Source organism: Portunus trituberculatus, chromosome 32, assembly GCF_017591435.1.
Source record: "Portunus trituberculatus isolate SZX2019 chromosome 32, ASM1759143v1, whole genome shotgun sequence".
Classification (NCBI taxonomy): Eukaryota; Metazoa; Arthropoda; class Malacostraca; order Decapoda; family Portunidae; genus Portunus; species Portunus trituberculatus.
Window position 1 is genome coordinate 11,468,640 of NC_059286.1, and position 7,500 is coordinate 11,476,139.

General features: G+C 38.4%; 1 protein-coding gene across 1 annotated transcript in view; it reads right to left on the minus strand.

Annotated features, from left to right (window-relative positions):
* LOC123512113 (corticotropin-releasing factor-binding protein-like) overlaps window positions 1-7,500 on the minus strand; it is a 119,217-nt gene that overhangs the window by 79,612 nt on the left and 32,105 nt on the right. The gene's annotated exons all lie outside the window — the stretch shown is intronic.

Here is a 7,500-nt window from a genome sequence, read left to right on the forward strand (position 1 = left end):
AGGAGAAGAAACATAATAAGGACCCTTGTTAAACCGTTACTAGGAAATGGCCTTGGTGATATTAAAAAGATATTACGTAAGCTTTGTTAAGGAACTAGCAATATATTACGGTTGTCTGAAGGGAAGGTTGGAAAAAAATATTATGAAAACTCCTTAAACCGTTGCTAGAAGATGACTTTGATGATGTTAAGAAAATATTACGTAAGCTTTGTTAAGGAACTAGCAATGTATTACGGTTCTCTGAAGGGAAGGGAGAAAAATATTATGAACACTCCTTCGTAAACCATTTTACAAAATTATCTTTATTAAGGGACTGGCAATGTATTACGATTGTCTGAAGGAAAGGGAGGAAGAATATTATGAACACTCCTTCCTAACCGTTACTCGAAAATGACCTTGATGATAGTACAAGTCGATTTACGTTAGTTTTATTGAGAAGCTGGCATGTATTACTCTTGTCTGACGGGAAAGGAGAAAAAAGATTGTGAACACTCTTCCTAAACCGTTATTAGAAAATGACCTTGATGACATTAACCTCTTCATTACCAAGACACGTTTCCATATTCGTTCTGCGTATTATTTGGTGATTTTGTACAGTTTCAGAAACTTATGTGGGGATTGAAATGATGAAGACTCTGGCCATTAATCTTGTGACCTCCATAGGCCCTTCCTAATGTGAATGAAATCGTTTGATCCACATTTTTTTATTAATTTTGCTTACAATTTGGTGATTTTTGCAGCTTCAGAAACTTATGTGGAGATTGAAATAGTGAAAACTCTTGTCATTAATCTTCTGACCTCCATGGACCCTCTCAAATGTAAATGAAATCGTTTGATCCACATTTATTGCATTTATTCTACATTGGTGATTTTTATACAGCTTCAGAAACTTATAGGGAGAATTAAAATAGTGAAGACTCTGGCCATTAATCCTCTGACCTCCATAGACCCTTCCTAATTCAATAAAATCGTCTAATCATACCCAAAACTCATGATAAAAATGCGTCCCATACTGAAGGGGTTAAAATAAGCTGATTAACATAAGTTTTGTGAAGGAACTGCCAGGTATTACGATTATCTGAAGAAAAAAAGAGAACTATTACGAAGATCAAGCTAAACAATCAAAAGAAAATTACCTTAAGACAATATTAAAAGAAGCTGATTTGATTTCTTTTAACCCTCTCAGTACTGTGACACATTTTTACCTTGAGATTTGTGTACCATTAAACCATTTTATTTACATTAGGAAGGCTCTATGGAGGTCAGATGATTAATGACCGGACTCTTCACTATTTTAATCCCCGACATAAATTTCTGAAGCTGTAAAAAATCACCTGATAACAAACTGAATGAATATGGAAACGAGTCATGGTGCTGAAGGGGTTAAGACAGTGACGTGTATAAGAAGTGTTGTCAGAAGTGAAAGGGAGAAGAAATAGGATGAACACTCCCCGCTAAAACCGTCACTACAAAACGACCTTGAGGTTAATTCTTAAAAAAGTTGAGTTGAGCCGCTGCGTTTTTAAATTACTCTGTCAAGTGGAAGAGAAAGAGAATTATTGTGACATTGTGGAAAACTGAAGAGCTGTAAGAGTGAAATTTATAACCGCAACGTTTTCCTGAGTTATTATTATTATTATTATTATTATTATTATTATTATTATTATTATTATTATTATTATTATTATTATTCCGTCCTCTGAAATTAAATATGAGGTTATGAGTGACTCTGATTTGAAAGAGATCATTTGGTACGGTTTTTAATTTACTTTGCTCCCGAGGCAGTAAAATGGTGTGTAATATGAGAGAGAGAGAGAGAGAGAGAGAGAGAGAGAGAGAGAGAGAGAGAGAGAGACTAATAAATGGCTAAACGGGTGAAGAGATAAATTTAAGCATTGTCTCTATCATTTTCTTCCTTTCCTCATTTATTCATTCATCCATTCATTCATCAATTTACTCGTACTTTTACTCATTTCCTTCTACATTCTTTCTACCCTTTCCCTCTTCCCTTCCTTTCCTTTTCCCTTAACTCTTAACTCTTATCAGTCAACCTCTTAAACACACTAACAAAACACAATTAAATGAATAAATAAATAAACCTCTTTCTTCTACGATATAAAAAAAAAATAAAGAAAAAAGTGACAGGAATCAAAACACAGGTGACTCAAAAAAAACACAAACAAATAAATAAATAAATAAAACATCTTTCCCTTCTACGATAAAAAAAGAAAAATAAAGGAGAAAGTCAAAGGAATCCTAGCACAGGTGACTCATAACTCATTTCCCATCAAGCGCCACACGTTCCCAATACTTCAACACTCCACGGGGACACAAACAGAGAGGCTGGCGACAGGTGGCAATGCGTCTAATCTTCTGAAGTCTTGCATTGACGCCTCCAAACACCACAGCGATCACAAGCAGCCAGTAATTGAAAGAGGGGGAGTCTGATTATCTAACATACTCACTTGTTTTTCACTTCTTGTTTTTATAGACTGTGAGTGCGCGTGTGTGTGTGTATGAGAGAGAGAGAGAGAGAGAGAGAGAGAGAGAGAGAGAGAGAGAGAGAGAGAGAGAGAGAGAGAGAGAGAGACAGAGAGAGAGAGACAGACAGACAGACAGACAGACAGACAGACAGACAGACAGACAGACAGACAGACAGAGAGACAGACAGACAGACAGACAGACAGAAAGAAAGAAAGACAGACAGAGAAAGAGAGAGAGAGAGAGAGAGAGAGAGAGAGAGAGAGAGAATGTGTGTGTGTGTGTGTGTGTGTGTGTGTGTGTGTGTGTGTGTGTGTGTGTGTGTGTGTGTGTAGGGGGGTTAGGGGGTAGGGGGTTCAATTTTCCTCTCCCAGTCTCGCATTGATATTCGGAGCAGCATTCAGTTTCCTTTTATTTTTCATTTTATCGTTGTTTTTTTTCAATGTTTCGGTATTTTTTTCTTTTATTGGATTTTTTGGGGGGCGTCCGTAGTGTGTGTGTGTGTGGGTGTGTGTGTGTGTGTGTGTGTGTGTGTGTGTGTGTGTGTGTGTGTGTGTGTGTGTGTGTGTGTGTGTGTAATGATTCTGCTCGTTATTGTATTGTGTTTTTTTCCTTTTGTACCTGAATGACTTTGATAGATGTGCGTTTTGTCACCTGTGTCTCTGTCTGTGTGATTGTTTGTCTGTTTCTCTGTTTGTCTGTCTGTCTGGCTCTCTGTCTGTCTATCTGTTTGGCTCTCTGTCTGTCTGTCTGTCTGTCTCTGTCTGTCTGTCTGTCTGTCTGTCTGTCTGTGTGTCTGGCTGGCTGGCTGTCTGTCTGTCCATCTCTCTGTCTGTCTGTGTCATATCCCTAAAATCATTACCATTTTTTTCATTAGCTGAGGAAAGTTAAGTTGTGAGCAAAAGAACACTGAATTATTTTACAGCGAATCTCAATATTTACGTTTTATCAGTTTTCCTCTCTAAAAGTCTCCGGAGAATCGTTGCCACATTTCACGCTGTTTTCCTTTCCTTGCTGTTCTTCACGCTTTATTAATTCACATCACCAGTTTTCAGTGCCTGTTTTTCATCGCACGAGTGTCAAAATGTGTTCTGGTGAAGCTTTTGCTCTCTGACGCATATTTTCTCTTTTGTATTTTTTTCTCTTACATGTTCCCAATTAACATTAACACAGCAATTGTCTAGGCTCGTTTTGTTTTATTTCATTCTATTCCCACAGTTTATTCAGTATCATTCTTTTTCATTCGTACATTCGCTAAACATACTTCAATATTACGAATTTTCTAAGAACCAAACATTTCCCTGATGAAAATGAAGATGGTGACGAGAATTTTTATTTATTTGTACAAAATCACTCAGTGTAATACCATTCACTCATATCCAAAGCTTTTATCCGCACACTTCATAACTAAAACATTTCCTAACGAACAGAAAAAAAATTATTGTCACCATTAATTTCACTCCCAAGACAAAAAAAAATCATTACTTATCAGGAAAAACATCATTTTTTTTCAATCCACACCTCACATCCACACCTTCCTTTACTCCTTCATTACTGGGATGGGTTTTTTTTTTTTTAATTCTGAGTTTTAGGTACGATTAGACCATTTTATTTACATGAGGAAGGGACTATGGAGGTCAGAAGATTAATGGCCACAGTCTTCACTATTTTAATCCCCACATAAGTTTCTGAAGCTGTATAAAATTGTCAAATGATAAATAAAATGGTACTCAAGTGGTGAGCCAAAACATTTCCCTAGCGATGAAAAGTACCAAGATGAAGATAACCATTTCTATTACCAAACATTTCACTCAAGACTGAGACAAGAATTATTGGTTATTCGTCAAACTTTCTACCTGCGCGGCGTTACTCACAGAAGCCTTGTTCCCTGTCCGTCAGTCGCGCCGCGTGAGTGAGAGCTTGTCTGTTGCTCCCGTCACTCCGCCAGACAAGAGGTAGGCACCAGACACATGCCGCTGGGGTGCCACACACTCTTGGGGCAGGCACACACCGGCAGGAGGAAGGAAAGGAGGAAGAGGAGAAAATAAAAAGAGACAAGAGAGGAAAGAAGTGAAGGAGAAATAGAAGAGAAGCAATATAAGTTATTTTCTGTGTGACATTTTCCTTTCTTCCTTTACCTAAATCTTTCTGATGTAGAATGATAAATGTAGTCTTCACGATTTTTAATTCTCTTCGTATTGTTTCTATTTAACTTGTCTTTTTTAATACAATTTCCTCTTAAAACACAAAGCTCATACTGCTGACACTACCTTGTGCTGTCTTGAAACTGTCACCTTTATGAAGAATCTATCGCGTTTAGCAGCTTATTCCTTCCTCTCTCGGGTCTTAATATGGACTCAGCTGAATGTCATATGCTCTACCAATCTCCTTTCTGCCCTCCAGCTCGATTGAAGTAATATGTATCAGAGGATTTAGTGAAACCTTATCAACTGCCTAAGACATTCAGAAGCTTACGGTCAAGTCTGGTATTAACCTGCTATGTATTCTGTCTCTTCCGCTTTGCATTCGACTTTACTGTTTGTGTGGTGAAGCAAACCTGACCTCGTATATGCAGAAACTTTAAAAAGACTTGTTTTATTGTTTCTTATCGTCGAAAATTGTATAGTTTTTTTTTTTTTTATTCTATCTCTTCATCTTTGCATTTGACTTTATTGTTTGTGTGGTGAAACAAACCTGAACTCGTATATGCAAAAAAAAACTTTCACGAGACTTTTTATTGTTTCTTATCGTTGAAAATCGTATACTGGATATTTTTTTTCTTTTCATTCTGTCTCTTCTTCTTTGCATTCGACTTTACTGTTTGTGTGGTGAAGCAAACCTGACTTAGTATATGCAGAAACTTTAATGAAGCTTGTTTTATTGTTTCTTATCGTTGAAAATCGCACATTGGAATTTTCCTTTTTATTTTTTCGTTTTATCTGTCTCTTCCTCTTTGCATTCGATTTTACTGTTTGCGTGGTGAAGCAAACCTGACCTCGTATAAGCAGAAACTTTAAAAAGACTTGTTTTATTGTTTCTTATCGTTGAAAATCGTACCTTGGAATTTTCTTATTTTTAGTTCCATCTGTTTCTTCCTCTTTGCATTCAATTCTACTGTTTGCGTGGTGAAGCAACTCGTATATGCAAAAAAACTTTACTCAGTGAGACTTTTTTATTGTTTTTATTGTTGAAAATCTTGTACTGGATTTTTTATTTCGTTCTATCTATCTCTTCTTTGCATTCCACTTTACCGTTTGTGTGGTGAAGCAAACCTGGCCTCATATATGAAAAACTTTAACAAGACGTGGTGCAGTGGAACCATGCGTGCTTTGGGGTCCGAAGGGTCTCCAAGCGCATGGGTTCGAATCCTGTCCACGGTCCGAGTGTAGGTTGGGCTTCCTCACTCGGGGCAACGGTTTCCTAGCGGGTGGGCTTTGAGATAGGAGGTACCCTAAAAAGTATCCCCCTTAGCCCAGAAATTCCCGTGAAAAGTCCACATGGTATAAATAAAAGACTTTTTTATTATTTTTGTCGTCGAAAATCGGATCTCGGAAGTTTTTAATTCGTTCCTTGGTTTTGTTTAGCTAAGTAATTGTGTGAGGGGTTCTTTACCTCAAACCCTTCTGTCCTTCACCTCTACTATTTCAAAATGCTTTAGTTAAATTTACACGAGTTTTTAAGGGTGTTTTTATGGTTCAAGAGGCAGAGTAACAAGATGAACAACATGAAAAACACTCTTGAAAACACTCTTGAAAACCTCTCTAATCTCTTGAAAACCATCTCTAATCATCTCTGTGGCCTTAGAAAATAGTCGTGGTGAGAACAAGGCGCTTCTAACGAGCCATAGACACACTGTACTTCACTCCTGCGCATTTAACGTTCATGAGCAGCGTACAGGCGGAATAAGAGACTGTGTTAAGACTATAATAACACTTTTTATTACACGCAACAGTAGTTTTGTCAGTTATTATTCCTCGTGATTTATTTGTCTGTGTCACTTTTATATTCCAACAAATTCGTCTACGTGATTTCATACTTCCGGTGTATACTTTTATTTGTAAGCTGAAGTTTTGTTTTGTTTTTTTATTACTGTTTGTCCTCATTTTTGTGATGCATCGTTTTAATATTTCAATAACCTAATTTACGCCATTGTTCTTCCGGTACATACTTATTTTTATGGCCAAAATGATGAAGGTTTTTATATTATTATCATTTACCTGTTTATTCAGCATTTTTAAGGGAAATTTATCCGTTTATTTTTCATATTCAATACAAATTTATCAATGAACTTTTTATCTTTTATGTGTGTACACCAATTGCTTTTCGCCAAGGATAAGTTAAAGTTTTTTTTTCTCTCATTTTTTTGCATAAGAGAAATCATCCCGTTTGCCAGCACTACGCACCTCCCCACCACTCACCCCCACCACACACACTAGCCCCAAACATTCTCCTCATTTCCACCACTCTCCGTCACCCCTACCACATACAAACACTCCCCCCACAAACGTTCCCCACCACACACACGCTACCCAGACACTCACCCCATCCCCACCACATACAATTCTCCCCAGACACTCACCCCCTCCTCCTACCACTTCACACACCCCCAAACACCCACCCGTATCACACACACTACCCTCTGACACACACATACACAACCCCACAGACACTCACCCCCATCCCCACCACAACACCCCCCACACACACTCTCCCTATTGTTACTCCCACACCAAGACGAAGTAAATGAAAGGTGCTTCATAAAATACAACGCGAGGCAAGCACGTCATCAGGCAGTGTACCAGGAACCAACGTCGCCTGAGGAGCAATGGACCCGTGGCTGGTTGGCTGTAGGGCGCCAACACACGCCAGCGACCCGGGGCAGCGCTGGGTGGCGGGGTAGCGCGGGGCGGGGCTCAATAACTCTCCTTGTTTATTACGCTTCTCTCACCTTTCTGGGGCGTGATGGCGGGAATGACTTGAAATACGGAGAAATCTGACGAAATTACAGCCATTTTTACC